Below are 16,416 nucleotides of genomic sequence, written 5' to 3' on the forward strand. Positions count from 1 at the left end.
CCTCGGCAAGGGGAAGGACATCTTCACCATCTCCGACTGAGTGCGCCTAGTCGCCACGCGATGTGCCTGCATGTATGATATGTTTTATCTGTACGTTAGTTTGTAGTATTTGTGTGCGCATCATGTAGGATCCTTGAGGAGTGTGCTAGCCTAAATAACATGCCAGGAGTGTGTGCGCACATCCTGAGTGATGTATCGTGTGTTTGCGTATCGCGTGTAAGATATGTGCTAAGCAGTCCTTCTCCGTGCGCAGTCAAATGTTTTCTTGAAAAATCTTGAGGTCTTTTAAATTTTTGCCTTTGCAAGATTTTCCTTGTGCCACATAGTTCTTCTCATGAGTTTTGCAAAATAATACCCCAGAGTGGAAAATGTCTCGTCCGTGGACTCGTTCCATGCCAAATCCAACCGAAGAAGTTTATGGAACACAGACAAGCAACAACTTCACTCAGGGACAGTCTAGTCAACAGGACAGCGAGGCAGCCTTATCTCAAGTATGCCGCCTTTTCGAACAAAGCCAACAGCAACACCAAGAAATGATGAATCACGTCATCAATATGGGAAATCACCGTGAGCCATACCAACCACACTCCAAGTTGTCTGAATTGCAGAAGACACGCCCTCCAACGTTTGCTCACACTGATAGGCCGCTTGAAGCCGATGATTGGCTTCGTGACATCGAAAGAAAGTTGATTATTGCTCAATGTTCTGATCATGAGAAGGTGCTTTATGCACCTCACTACCTCACTGGAGCAGCTGCAGCATGGTGGGAGAACTTCCTACACATGCATCCCAGTGAACATAACATCACCTGGGAGGAGTTTAAGGAAGGTTTTCGTGGGGCACACATCCCCAGAAGCATCATAAAAATCAAGAAAAGAGAATTTGATGACCTCAAGCAGAGAGGCATGTCAGTGACGGAATACAACAGTCAGTTTACCCAGCTATCTCGTTATGCCTACGACGAGCATATGACTGAGAACAAGAGGATGGAAAAATTCTTGGACGGCCTGGCGCCAGCACTAAGATGCCAACTGGTCGTACACACTTTCCAGATTTCAAAACTCTGGTTGACAAGGCCATTACTTTGGAGAATGAGCGCCGCAGTCTGGAGGATATTCGTAAGTGAAAGAGGGACAAGACGACTCTTGCTCGCAACGACCGAAGCAAGACTGATGCTCAGAGGAGTGAAGCGAGAAAATCCACGACTACTGCTCAAAGGCCAACCAGACAGTTTCATTCAAGGGACAAGGACTTTACATACCGTCCAGGGGTCACTTGCTATGCTTGTGGAGAGGAAGGGCACTATGCCAAACAGTGCCCAAAGCCAAGGAACTCGGCCCCCAAGCCGAACAATGGTGGGAATAATCCAGCCCCCAAGCGCAACAATTTCAATCCCAGCAACAACCACAGGAAGGGTCACCTGAACCATGTGACCAGAGAAGAAGCACAGAATGCCCCAGACATCGTACTCGGTATGTTCCCTATCAACACAATACCTGCCACGGTTTTGTTTGATTCTGGAGCTTCTCACTCGTTCATTTCGAAGAGTTTTGTTTTGCAACATGGTTTTCCAATACTTCCTTTGGAAAAATCTATGATCATCAAGTCACCCGGGAATAAGCAGATCACTCAGAGTTACTACCAAGGAGTGATTATTGAATTCGAAGGACTAAAGTTTCAGGCTAATCTCATCGTGTTGGAAAATAAAGGACTGGATGTTATCCTAGGGATGGATTGGTTGACCACCAACAAGGGATTTATTGACTGTTTCAATCGGACTGTAATCCTCACTCACCATCACGGCAGGACAATAAAGGTTACAGCTCAAGAGAGACCACGGTCACGGCAACCAAAGTTGAACAAAGTGGACATTTCAGAATTGAGAAAAGTTCCAGTGGTGTGCGAGTTTCCAGACGTATTTCCTGAAGAACTACCAGGCATGCCACCAGACCGAGAGATAGAGTTCAGCATTGAACTAGCACCTGGCACCACTCCCATCTATAAGAAACCTTATAGAATGGCACCCTCAGAGTTGGTAGAATTGAAAAAGCAAATAAAGGAATTACTGGACAAAGGATTTATTCGAGCCAGCTCCTCACCATGGGGTTCACCAGTGTTATTCGCCAAGAAAAAGGATGGGACACTGAGGTTGTGTATAGACTATCGAGCTCTCAATATGGTCACCATCAAAAACAAATATCCGATGCCACGGATAAATGATTTGTTTGACCAGCTCGCGCAAGCCAAGGTGTTCTCAAAAATTGATTTCAGATCGGGATATCATCAATTGAAAGTACGGACAGAAGATATCCCTAAGACATCATTCACCTCCAGATACGGATTATATGAGTTCACAGTAATGCCGTTTGGACTGACGAACGTCCCCGCATATTTCGTCCACCTCATGAACAAAGTGTTTATGAAATTCATGGACAAATTTGTTGTGGTGTTCATTGACGATATTCTGGTATATTCAAGGACACCAGAAGAGCATGCTGAACATCTCAGAATTGTTTTGGGAGAATTAAGGAAACATCAATTGTACGCCAAATTTAGCAACTGTGAATTTTGGCTAAGGCAAGTTGGTTTCCTAGGCCATATATTAACCCAAGAAGGCGTGGCCGTAGACCCAGAAAAAGTCAAAGCCATACTTGACTGGAAACCACCAGCCAACGTGACAGATGTGCGGAGTTTCCTGGGAATGGCCGGATATTACAGAAGATTTATTGAAGGATTCTCCACTGTGGCAAAACCAATGACACAGTTGCTCAAGAAAGACAAGAAGTTTGTATGGACGGAAGCGTGCGAGAAAAGCTTCCAAGAACTCAAGAAGAAACTAACAACAGCACCAGTTTTGATCGTGCCAGACATACACAAGAGTTTTGAAGTGTATTGTGACGCATCCCGGAAGGGCCTCGGGTGCGTGCTGATGCAGGATGGCAAAGTTGTCGCGTATGCTTCCAGGCAACTACGGAAGCATGAGGAAAATTATCCAACTCATGACTTGGAGCTAGCAGCGGTCATCCATGCACTCAAGGAGTGGAGGCACTTTCTGTTGGGAAATCGTTGTGAAATATATACGGACCATAAGAGCCTTAAATATATTTTCACACAACCAGAGCTAAATTTACGCCAACGACGCTGGTTGGAATTGGTCAAGGACTATGATGTCGGCATTCACTACCATCCAGGGAAAGCAAATGTAGTGGCAGATGCTCTTAGTCGGAACCCCAGCCCGGGCAACGACAGTCCACAGAACTTGAGGCCTGAGTTTCAGCAGGAGTTCGCTAGACTCAACATGGTGTTAGTCTCTGAAGGCAATGTATCAAATCTGGAGATACAACCCACCCTAATGGAACAAATTAAGAAGGCTCAGCATGGACATCCCAACATCGAAGGTATAAAAAGGAAGATGAGCCTTGGCAAGGCTTCAGAGTTCGTCACAGACAATGAAGGAATATTATGGCACGGGGACAGACTTTGCGTACCAAACATTGAGGAACTCAAGCAACAAATCCTAACCGAAAGCCACACCGCTCCATACTCGATCCACCCTGGAGGAACCAAAATGTACAAAGACATTCAGGAAAGATTTTGGTGGCACGGTATGAAAAGGGATATAGCCGCATTTATTGCTTGTTGCGATTCATGTCAGCGCATTAAAGCCGAGCATCAAAAGCCAACAGGGCTACTCCAGCCAAACAGGATACCTGAGTGGAAATGGGATGAAATTGGAATGGACTTCATCGTCAGACTACCTCGATCGCAACGCGGAAATGATGCCATATGGGTCATCACAGATAGGCTAACCAAGGTAGCACATTTCATTCCCGTGAAGACGACCTACTCCACTCAAAGGCTTGCTAAGCTTTACCTCTCCCGTATAGTTTGTTTGCATGGAGTCCCAAAGACTATAATATCCGACCGAGGCACTCAATTTGTCTCTAAATTCTGGGATCACTTACAACAAGCTCTGGGCACGCAACTAGCATTCAGTACAGCGTACCACCCTCACACTGGTGGACAAACAGAACGCATAAACCAAATCCTAGAGGACATGCTGAGAGCCTGTGTGCTCACCTATGGATCTAGTTGGGAAGAAAGTTTGCCATATGCCGAGTTTGCTTACAACAACAGTTACCAGGCCAGCCTACAAATGGCACCTTTTGAAGCATTGTACGGACGGAGGTGTCGTACCCCACTAAATTGGTCAGAAACAGGTGACAGTCGTATCTTCGGCCCAGACATGCTCAAGGAAGCCGAGGAGAATGTTAAACAGATCAAGGACAGACTCAAGACAGCTCAAAGCCGACAAAAGAGCTATTACGATCAAAAACATCGTGAGGTCAGCTTTGAACCCGGTGATTACGTATACCTCCGAGTGTCTCCTATGAGGGGCCTGCAACGGTTCAAAATTAAGGGGAAGCTAGCCCCGAGATTTATTGGACCCTTCTGTATAGTTGCACGAAGAGGCACAGTAGCCTACCAGATAGACCTACCCAAAGAGCTGTCAGACGTCCACGACGTGTTCCACATCTCACAATTGAGGAAATGTGTGAGCAACCCGGAGAAGCATGTATCCCATGAGAGCATTGATGTGCAACCAGACCTCACCTACAGAGAGCGGCCAGTGAAGATATTGGAAGAGTCTAAAAGGAGGACCCGTCAGAAAACGATAAAAAATTTCAAGGTTCAGTGGAGCAATCACACCGAGGATGAAGCTACATGGGAAAGAGAAGATTTTCTTCGGGCAGAATACCCACATCTATTTGAGGATCAGCTGAAATCTCGGGGACGAGATTTTTCCTAAGGGGGTAGGTGTTGTGACACCCAAAATTTTTATTTTGGCTTTATCAAAATCTTTTATTTGATTTGAGGAGGGTATTTAAATTTTCTTCTAAAGAACTCTCCCTCTCAAAAATTTCCTTTTTTTATGACAAATGTTTTGTTGGTTTCATCCTAGACTTGATTGTTGGTCTTGGAGGTTTTCATCTCAGGTTGGCTCAAATGTTTTTCATTTGGAAAAATATATTTAAAAATCTTTTAAATAGCCCTATGGCATTTGGAGTGATCTTTTCCCCTTTCAAAAATCCCCCTTGCCATGACCTAAGAGGAAATCCCCTCCCAAAAGCCTTTCCCCATCTTTGGATCAAGATATACTTCAAATCCAGCAGTTTGAACCTCCCCATAAATTTTTCTCCCATTTAATTCTTATCAAAAATAATTTCTGCCCTCTACTTTGGCTCTTGGAGATTTACAAAGGAGCTACCCTTTCTACTTTGAGTTTTGCCTCCAAACCAATTTCCCTAGCTAGTCCTTAGAGCCCTCAACCAAGATCCATGAAGATCCACTGGTCTCCAGTTCAAATATTTCAAATTGTGCTTGCTGCAAGTTTGGACCATATTTGCCAAATTTGATGAAATTCAATTGTTTTCTCCTCCTAAAAATCTAAGAAAATTCAGGCAGCCTCTGGATACATTGAGAGGTCACCTCACCAAGTCCCAGCTCCAGAAAAAAAAATTCTTCATGCCAAATCATTTCGTCGAACACCTGCAGAGCACTGTCACTGTCAAGTTCAGATATTCAGTAAACAGTTTCAGTAAACCACTGTCGTTTTCTTCAGAGCTCGTTCTCGATCTCGCCAGTACCACGGTGGCGCCTTGCTCCCTGTTCCCTCCTTCTTATCCCTGCGCCGCACGATCGCCTGGAAGTTTGCGGGCGTCGGCGACGAGCAGGAGGAGGTGCGCCACCCCATGAGCGACGGCAGCAGCGGCTTTGCGGCTGCCAGAGAGAGGCGCAGCGTTGGACGGCGCCGTCCAGCGCCGCCCAAGCCACCGGAGGCCGCCGCGTGGCCACCCACTCACCCGTGCACGCTGCAGTCAGTCGTCGTGAACTGGTAGGCGCGGAGCGCGCTCTCTGCCGCCGCCGTGCCCGTACGGCCGCCCCGTCGAGGATCGGCGCATTACGCCAAGCCCGACCGAGGTTTAGCGGGGGAACGGCACCAGTGATCCTCCCTGATGGTGCCTAGCCGCTTAAACCCCCTGCCCAACCTCTGCCTCGCCGTAATCGCTCGCCGGAGCTACCCCGTTCGCGGCCACCCCCTCGGATCGCCTATAAAAGGAGGTCCCGAGCTTGAACTCGAACCCACACCACCTCTACGCACCACCCATACCACGCCAAGCCACTGGGCAGCCCCCAAGGGAGCCTTCTTCCCCAACTCCGGCCGCCTCGACCCGCCACGGGACCCAGCTCAATTCACCCCCGTGCGTGCACCCCTACCCCTCAGCTCTTGCCAGTAGCCTCCTAGTACATCCACTCTTCTGACCCGCGCTTCAATTTGGAGTTTGCAGCACCCACCGGAGTACTCCACCATCGCCCGAACCACCGTCCGCCGGAGAAAGTGTCGCCGTCGACGTGGTGCTCTCCGACGACCAAGTCCACCACCCACCGACGCGGAAGAACACCCTGAACCTCTTGGTACCCTCCGATCTCCCTGCCTCGCCGTGGTTCAACGCCGGCGACCACCGCAGCCTTCGGGCGCCGGCGAGCTCCTTTGGAGTTTTTAAACCTGACGGGTGGGACCCCCCCGTCAGCCTCTCTTCTTTCACCCCCTCGAACCGTTTTCTGATGGCGCCTTCGGGCAAATGCGCTTTCCCTTTGGGCTGGCGCATTTCTTTCCGAACCGTTTTCTGGTTTTTCAAACAAGTCCCTGGTTCTTTTCTGTTTCATCACAGATCAGTCCCTGGACATAAAACCCTTATAACTTTTTAATAAAAGATGATTTTTGATTGATTCTTTTTCTGACAGTCTTGTATTTTTGTCTAGTTTTGTATAGTATTTATTTGGAAAAAATTGGAACAATTTTTATTCACACAACGATTTTCACGTTAGTATACGGTTTCGTTATGCCGTAGGTTCCGGAGGAGGTGACGGAGCCGCGAACTTCGCCGAGCTAGACTCCGACTTCTCCGAACGAGGCAAGCATGTTTGAACCTTTGATATGATAGGTGTTTTGCATGTTTGCTTGAATGGTTTGTGCATGGCATGTGAGCATCGGTGAGTATTGAGTTGCATGCAAGGCAACTAGCCCTGTGTCCCGAAGTTACTGTGATCTCTGATGAGAGATGGCCTAGTCATGTGGTGACATGAAAGGCAGTAAGGTGGTATTGTTGTAGCATGCCAGCCTTACGTCATCCGATAAACTCCGACGTTAACGTGGACCGAGTCACGTTATCGTTCTTCCCCTTTCGTGCTGCCACATGTTTTCTGCAAAGAATACGGTTTAGTAAGTTGTTAACCTCTTTCCTTGTACACACCAAATATAGGGGCCGGGATGAGGGTTCCATGGCCCTGGATTAAAGCCAGTCATCCGGTCAGGGGGCATGGGTGTTTCCGGTTGGGACCGAGAGGGGGGCACCCCTTAGAGCGCGCGTATATAAATTTGATCCCATGCTACGCGAGGTTGTAGCCTCTCCGTCTCAAAGTTTTTCTAGAACGTTGCCGAAGGTGATTCCTGGCATCGGAATGTTGAATGGGTGTGTACTGGTTAGATGTGTTTCTCCTAAAACACCGTAAACGGAACTAGTCCCTTGTGACTACTGAAATCCGTTATCTGTGGTTAAGAGTACAAACTCTGCAGAGTCAAATCCTTCCGAGTCATCGTGTCCATGGTCAAGGACCATGGCCAGTATATCCATATCTATGTCAGTCCTCGTGGTAAATCCCCGGTGAACAAGCTTGAGTAGTATACCCGTTGAATTGTTATTCCTGTGGATGGACTAACCTTTTGTTTATCTCGTACTTGAATATTCCCTTGAAATGAATTAAATTCATGAGCTACTGAAATATTAAGTTATGAAATATAAGCCCTTTATGTGATGTCGCTTAGACGTCCGACTGTGGCACTCCTGTCATTTACTTTCAATATAAGCCCTTTATGTGATGTCGCTCAGACGTCCGACTGTGGCACTCTTGTCATTTACTTTCAATATAAGCCCTTTATGTGATGTCGCTCAGACGTCCGACTGTGGCACGCCCGTTATTTACTTTCAATATAAGCCCTTTATGTGATGTCGCTCAGACGTCCGACTGTGGCACGCCCGTTATTTACTTTTGATATAAGCCCTTTATGTGATGTCGCTTCAGACGTCCGACTGTGGCACGCACTGTTATTTATTTTTTCCAATATAAGCCCTTTATGTGGTGTCGCCCTGACGCCCGACTGCGGCATTGTTATTTCATTTGTATCCTTTCGAGGAGTCATTCAGACACTCGATTGGCCTTCAGTATTACTTTGGGATTTCGGGAGGACTACCGCCCGACTTCCCTTTTATTTCCCATGCATTGCCATCTCGTTGTTTGAGTGCGCTCTATTAATCTGTTCATATGCATCATGTTTACATTTGTTATATCTTATGTCCGAACTGTCTTGCGAGTACTTTCATAGTACTCACCTGGCTTGTTGATTTGGCCAGATGTTGACGAAGGCGATCTCATGGATGAAGAGTTTGATAGTGAGTCCGGCGCCTAGAGGAATCCCAGTCAGTCCCGTGCGATCCTGGATATTGGTCACTTGTATTATATACGCTTCCGCCACCCACAATAAGTATCCTCGAGCCTCACTCCGACGCTCGAAGAGCTGTTAGATTCAGGAGTCATGTCACCCACTTCACTGTGACATATCCACCACCGCTTTTATTGTGAGTTAGTAGTTATGCCACCCTATACGCCTTTAAGTATTATTGGCGTGCTTGTAATAAATTGTTGAGCAGTCTCCGCTCAACCTTGTATTATATTTAGTACTCATGGTTTCTCTTCTGTGATCAAGATATTGTCTACCAGTGAGAAGGATTCTTCTCTATTGGTCCATAAAAGGGATCGGTTTCTCAATAAATATTTTTATTGGAAAACCGGTCGTGACACCAAGGTGACAGAAATCATGTGTTCACAAATGCTCTGTTTCCCATGTGCATTCCTATCCTATTCCGGTGTTTTTCCTCCTATCCCTGCATTTTTAGAATCATGCAAGCCAAATGAGCCCTTACAGAAATACTTCAGTTACAGGTAGGTGTCGAAGAAAACTTTGTGTGGTTTGTCCTGCTCCTGCCGCGACGTCGTCCACCTCACCTGAGCTGCTCCATCGACAGAAGCATCCACCAAACCAGACATCACGACTCCTGACCGTCTTTCGCCGCCTCAGATCTCCTTCCCTGCCGCCAGCACCCACCGCAACGGCATCACCGTCATCGACTCAGCGGATGAACCTGAGGAGTACACGGGTCCACCAGAGAGGTCGCACTCTTTTGTTTCTGCTTATGTTATGCATTGCTTAATATTACCTGCTACTTTATTGTCCTGTTCACCTCTTAGACTCCAAGTCAGGTCCAAACTAATGTTCAAACTTGAGTTCTAAATTAGTTGTGGGGCACATATCGAGGCAAAAATGAATAGTATCTCTGTCTAATATCTGGTTCACCTAGGGTATGCCTATGTTGTTCATCTTGGGTGGGAAACAAATAGTAAAGCAATCATCATCTGTTTTTAATTAAATTAAAGCAATCATCAGCCTGCTATCATTATTTTTGGATCCATCACTGGTTGTTACCATTACTCTAGATTTCTGCATGCTCTCCTTACATAATCTCACTATATTTTTTTGTATGCATGTCAGATATTGTACACAGTCATGCTGAACATGTAGAGAAAAAGAGAAGAGTTTTGCATGGCAATACAATATCATGCAGACATTGCTCCAGGGTGGGTTCAATGCCAAACCCTCCCCCCCCCCTCTCCAGATTGTAATCCAGAGGAAGATATCTGTTCTGAGGCGGATTCAGACGCAGCTGACTCCTATTTACCCCCCAAGGTGTTTGCTCTAACTTGGCATGATGATGTTAGTCATATCATGCATATGTTGCCTTGCAGTGCCTACTTTCGACGTCATATATGTCATCTGCTTAGTTTAGACATGTTCTATAATGCCACCTATTTAGTTTCAATATCATATATGGGAATTATGCAGTCTCATGTCTTTTAGCCAGTCATAATATATGTGAAATGTGCAATGCCATCCTGTTTAACCAGGCATCATATATTTGAATGATATCTAGCCCATCCTTTTCTTCATTAAATTTCCATTTGTCGACAATGTTTGTACATTAAACTACTCTTCCTGTGAATCGGCCATTTGAGTGGGTGATGGAAAAATCTGGAATGAAAACAAGGCCTTCAGAGCAGACAGTGCTACCTGTCGAAGCAGGTCTCTTGCTGGGTCCCAATAGCTCCTCAGAGATGGATTCAGAGACAGATGATCAGCCCTATTCCCCCACCGAGGTGTATGCTCTAACTTGGCACGGTTCTACTGCTCATATCATGCATATGGTGTCTTGCATTGCATAGTTTAGACATCATATACACAATATTCAACACCATGTTCTTAGTTCAGACATCATATATGCGAATGCCCTCCGCTTAGCATATAAATCACATATGTGAATTAAATCATGCGATCCTGGTTACTTAGATAACATGTATGTGAATTATGTCATGCAACCTTGTTTAGTTAGTCATCATATCTTTGAATTATGTTATGCTATGCTATCCAGTTTAGATAGACATCATATATGTGAAATTATGTCATGCTATCCGTTTTAGTTAAACAATATACATGTCAATTATTTAATGCCCTCTTTTTTCCACACTGTCTATTACATCTGTCTCTCATACAATGTTTGTACATTCAATTATGTTTCTTGTTTATCAGCCATTTGAATTGGAGCGGGTGATGGCAGTATCTAGTGGAGTAAAAACATGGTCTTCAAATAAAACAGTGCTACCTCTTGGTGGAGATAGCACCCCGGTTGTACATGCACGAGAACCAACCCTACCACACATAACCCAGACTCTCGTAGATTTTACCCCTACTGTGATGGACAGAGAACCAGCTTCACCCAATCTAACCCCAACCCTAGCAGATAGTAACCCAGTTCCTGTTGACACAGCACCATCTCCACCACAGAGCTCCCAAACAAGAGCAGTTAGTAAGGCAACTCCAGTGCCCAAAGCGCCAGTACTACCACGGCGAACCCCAACTCCACCAGTTAGTACACCTATTCCCGTGGAGGAAGCACAACCAGCCATTCATAGTTTAGCATCTATCGCATTTGATGTTGTTAGATCCTATGTGCGTATCTTCCCATCATGGAAATATTATACTGAAGATGAAGGAAAATGCCAGTTGCAGGTGTTTGTCCAGGAGTTATGTGTAAGTAATGTTATTCATGGCAATTACTTTGCTTTGTCCCATACATTCTACCTCCATGATGGTTATAATACAACAAATTTTCCCATTTTTCTCTATAGAGAAGGACCGATTTGGAAACTCAGGATGAGGTAACCTGTGCTAATACCTCTGCTATCTTCAAGAATGCTTGGTAGCAGTATCGGAATTACGTGAAGAAAACGTACTTCACTGGCAAAGAAACTCATCAAATTCCCTTACGTTCTCCTGAGACACATTTACTGGATGATGACTGGGAACGCCTTGTTCTTTACTGGTCCCGAACCAAGAATGTGGTAAGGTCTATGAGCTCATTTTATTTTAAGTACTATATGCTTGCGTCTTACTGTACTCTGTTCATGTAGAACAAGTGCTTAAACCTGAAGAACAACTGTTCTCATTTAAGATTCCATTGCTATCGTGCATACTGCTTTGCTCTTGTATCACTGTATTTACTCATACAAACTTATTTTAAATTGAACTATCCAATGGAAACTCCAATGGCACAACAGGTATGTTTATGCATGTTTCTTTAACAGGTTTGCTCTTATAAATAGCTCCGTTGATTTCAATTTCAATTGTGTATACAGTTGACTTCTCATATCATGCACATTACTAGCATCATAACAGGGCCAATAGTGTTGTTGTACATGTAGACCCGTGGTACCCATCTGAAATCTTGTTGTGCCGTTTAGTTTCCCATGCTTTGTATTCTTTTAGTGCTACTTTCTCTTGAACTGATATGATTTGAACCGTGTCTCTATTTTGATTTGGCAAGACAATGCAGTAACCATAGGACATAGATATATGTTTGTTTGATGCTTTTATAATGTACTACTTGGCAATAGAAGACTTGGTAGTTTAATCTTGTCCACCTTACTAATGAACTGGTTCACCGAAATGAGTTTCATATACTAGTACATGCTAAACCTGTTATGTGTCTGCTTGTTTCTTCTTTGAGAATGCTGACAGAATATTGGGGAAGAGTGCCTTATTAAGCAATGATAAAGGAAGTAATGCAGATAAGGTTCAGGATCGTGAGACATCCTTGTTGGTCTCCAACAAAGCTGATAAAACAGCTAAGGAAAACTATCTTGAAGACAGTGAGGCAACCCCAAAGTCCTGTCTTGGTTTACTGTTCGAGTTACTGGCCACTACCGCTTGCACAAGCTATTCAAACTCACTGTCTGAATCAGTTCGGTTTCTTGAGTATCAACTACAAGCTGAAAGACATCGATCAGCTGTGCTGCGACAAGAAGCGGAAGGACTGCGGAAGTCCCTGGAGCATTCAGATGCATACTTTCTGGTGCAACAGCAAACGTTGGAGGATTTTAGCGCCAAACAGGACAAAGCTAATAAGCTTGCTAAGCTTATTGCGAGCATGGTGGATACCCAGGATAACGTTTCTTGAGCTCTTCTGAAGTTGTTTCAGTTATGGACTTGTTTTGCTGCTGCGTTTATTTGCACTGGTGGCCAATTTTGACGGCCAGTGTATGTAATATGCTGCTTTGTTCCCTATATTTGCACTGGTGGCGAACTTTGATGCCCAGTGGATGTAATATGTGTAATAGCTGTAATAGGCTAGCGTTAGTTGCTTGCTTATTTACTTCCTTATTGTCTTGTTTAGTTGTTTGCTTGTAGTCACTCCAGTTCTTTTTTCGCGTTTTTTTAGTGGCCACAATAACCTAGTTTTGGTAACTAGGCCACAATAATCATGGCAACACACGGACTATTGTAACCATGGGCCTCCTGCGGGCCGTAGGATCCGTGAGCCTTCTACGGGCCGTAGGATCCATGGGCCTTTTACGGGCCGTAGGATCCATGGACTTTCTACGGGCCGTATGATCCATGGGCCTTCTACGGGCCGTAGGATCCATTGGTCTTCTACGGACCGTAGGATCCATGGGCCTTCTATGGGGCATATAATCATTTCGCCAAACATGGGCCATACTATTCGTGGACCATAACGGGTCGTTAATAGGCCATATTTGATAACGCTATGAAAACAGCCCAACGGGTTAATGGGCCACAAATGGGCCGAATGTAACCACGGGCTGTATTTGGCCCACAAACGGAACAGGCGAGTAACGGACCGTATCTAACCGAATTCTAGAAATGGTCCCAAGAATAAATGGGCCCTTAGAAGGACAAAAGTTAACATGGGCTGGAAACGGCCGACGGAATAATGGGTCGTTAATGGGTATAAAGCGATACACTATTCATTATGGGCCAGTTTCATCTCGGGCCTTTAATGGGCCGAGAGTTACAAAGGGCCTCATATGGGCCGAAAGACATCATGGGCCATACATGGGCCGGAAGTTACAACGGGCTGGAATCATATTGGACGTCCCAGATGAAGCTACTGGGCTTAATTCCGATAGGCCGTAACGGGCCGGTAGTAAGCGGGTCGTAAATGGGCTATATTTGAACAGGCCGTTAACAGGCTTTTCGTGGGCCGGCCCGTTACCTTTTGACCAAGTCAAACGGGTCGGCCTTCTCACCGGAATGGGCCTCTGTTGGGCCGTGCCACGTGTCGACGTATCATAGGCGCCTCCTGTCCAATGAGTGGATGACATCTGTCCGAAAGTTGAGCCGACACGTGTTTCCTTCGGCCAATGGGAATTTTCTGCACATCTTCAGGGGGAGTTCTTCTATATCTTGCAATCAAATTCCTCAATATCAGTATTTACACTTCATATGTTTATCCCCGTTGAAAACTTAACCTATATTGTCATCAATCACCAAAAAGGGGGAGATTGTAAGTGCATCTAGTGCCCCTTAGTGATTTTGGTGTATTGAAGATTATAGGTTAAGGGATTAATGTGTTTATGAGTGTACACAGGTCCATAAGCTATGAGGAGTTTGATATTTACAGAGAAAGTCGACCCCTAAAAATGAAGTTCTTCGACTGAAGACTTTGGATTTCTGAAGACTTTCTGAAGACTTTGAAAGTGAAGAAATTGGTGTGACCTTGAAGACTTGGTATTCGTTTGAGGAACATGAAGCGTGAAGACTTTTGTTTTCGTAGTTTCATTTTCTCTTTCTTGAGTCATAGGAAACACTGTTAAAGGGGGTCAAGGAAATACTAAGGAAAAATTTCCATGTGATGCTCAACTCAAAATCCTACACCTACCAATCCCTTCGAGTGAAGCCATTGGAAATCTCATACAGTTCAGTCATATTCTTCAGTGACAGAGATGAAGTTCTTCTGGTCTCTGAGGAATTTGTTCTGACTGAGGAGTTAGGAATTCGCCAGTGCGGATTGCCTACACAGTGAGGAACATGATAGCCTTGAGGAATTTGATACTCAAATTTCCGACCGTTGCTGTGCTATGCGCCAGCTGTTCCAAGATATCTACCCACCTGACGGTCGTATCATTGAAGGGCATTTATGTCTTATCATGTCGGGCTGCTCCCTAGGCTATAAATAGCCGCCCCCTACAACCACTAGCTGGTTGGCTGCTCCGAGAGAAACTGACACTTGTCAATTGAGAGCATCCCATCCTCCGAGGACTTTGAGCGAAAATCATCAAGTGAGGAAAACCCAAACCCAAACACCTACAAACCCAAAGTGATTGAGCATCACTGAAGAGATTGATCCTGCGTGGATCCGACGCTTGTTACCTTTGAAGACTGTGCTTCTTCCAGACGGTTAGGCGTCATGGTCTAGAGCATCCAAGAGGAAATTGTGGATCGCCGAGTGACCGAGTTTGTGAAGGTTTGGATGTCACCTGAAGACTTACCACGAGTGATTGGACGAGGTCTGTGTGACCTTAGTTTAAGGAGAATACGGTGAGGACTGTGTGTCCGGGACTGTGTGTCCTCGGGTTTAAGTACCTAGCCGCTCCAACTAGACGTACAACTGAGACAGCAGTTGGAACTGGTCTACCAAATCATTGTCTTCACCAAGCTTACTGGTTCTATTTCCTCAACTCTTTCATTTCCTCATTACTGTGTTGTGCACTTGTTCATATCTATGTTTGAAGACTTTGACTGAAGACTTTCTCAATTTCCTCAGTTCAATTTCGTCAATCTGTTTGTCTTCATCCTGTGTTATCCTGTGTTTACCTTTCTGTACTCTGTGCTTGTCTTCATTTCATCATGATGACTATGCTTGTATTCTGCTATGCATACTTTTGAGTACTTATTCCGCTGCAAGTAGTTCTTCGCTAAGGAATTTTCTCACCCGCAAATTCCTCAGTGAAGAATTCATAAAAATCGCCTATTCACCCCCCCCTCTAGTCGATATAACGCACTTCCAACGTACAGCGGCCAGGGTGCAAGAAAGTAAATACGACCACGTACGTACATACGGGCGGGGTCTCGAACGCCTACTCACGCATATGTACGGCCAGGGCTCGTGTACATTGCTGGGTCGGAACGGAGAAACTGCGTCGTCGTCGTGTTCATCGGGAGGCAGCCGGCTGGGTTGGGACGGAATGCGTGCTGTTCATCGGGAGCCAACCGGCCTGTACGGAACAACCGATGGAAACGAGGCCTGGCGTACCACAGAATGGAGGAAACGGCCTTGTGTTCGACCGGCCACGGTCGAAACGGGATCCTGTCATCGGGAGGGGTCTGGCGTACCACAAAACGGAGGAAACGGACTTCCCTTGGACCTCCTACAGTCGAAACAGGATCATGTTGATCGGGAGGGGTGTGGCGTACCGCAAAACAGAGGAAACGGACTTGTGTTGGAGCGCTACGGTCGAAACAGGGGTCCTGTTCATCGTGAGGGGTGTGGCGTACCGCAAAACGGGACTCCACGGGATACTGTTCATCTCCACCGTCGACCTCCTCCACCCTTCACGGGCTAGTGTTCATCCACCGTTGACCTCCTCCAGCCTCCACCTGCGACTGTTCATCCACGGGCTCCTGTTCATCCAGCCTCCAATGCGCGCTCCTCCACCGGTTACTGTTCAACCAGCCCTCTCCACGGGGGGTCCTGTTCAACCACCCCTCCACGGGCTACTGTTCATCTAGCCCTCCACCGGCTACTGTTCAACCAGCCCTCCACCGGCTACTGTTCAACCTTCCCTCCACGGGGTCCTGTTCATCCAGCCCTCCACGGGGTCCTGTTCATCCACGCCCAACCGGCTCGATCGATCGGGGTCCTGTTCATCCAGCGGCAACACCAC

The sequence above is a fragment of the Triticum aestivum genome, chromosome 2D, assembly GCF_018294505.1.
Source record: "Triticum aestivum cultivar Chinese Spring chromosome 2D, IWGSC CS RefSeq v2.1, whole genome shotgun sequence".
Lineage (NCBI taxonomy): Eukaryota > Viridiplantae > Streptophyta > Magnoliopsida > Poales > Poaceae > Triticum > Triticum aestivum.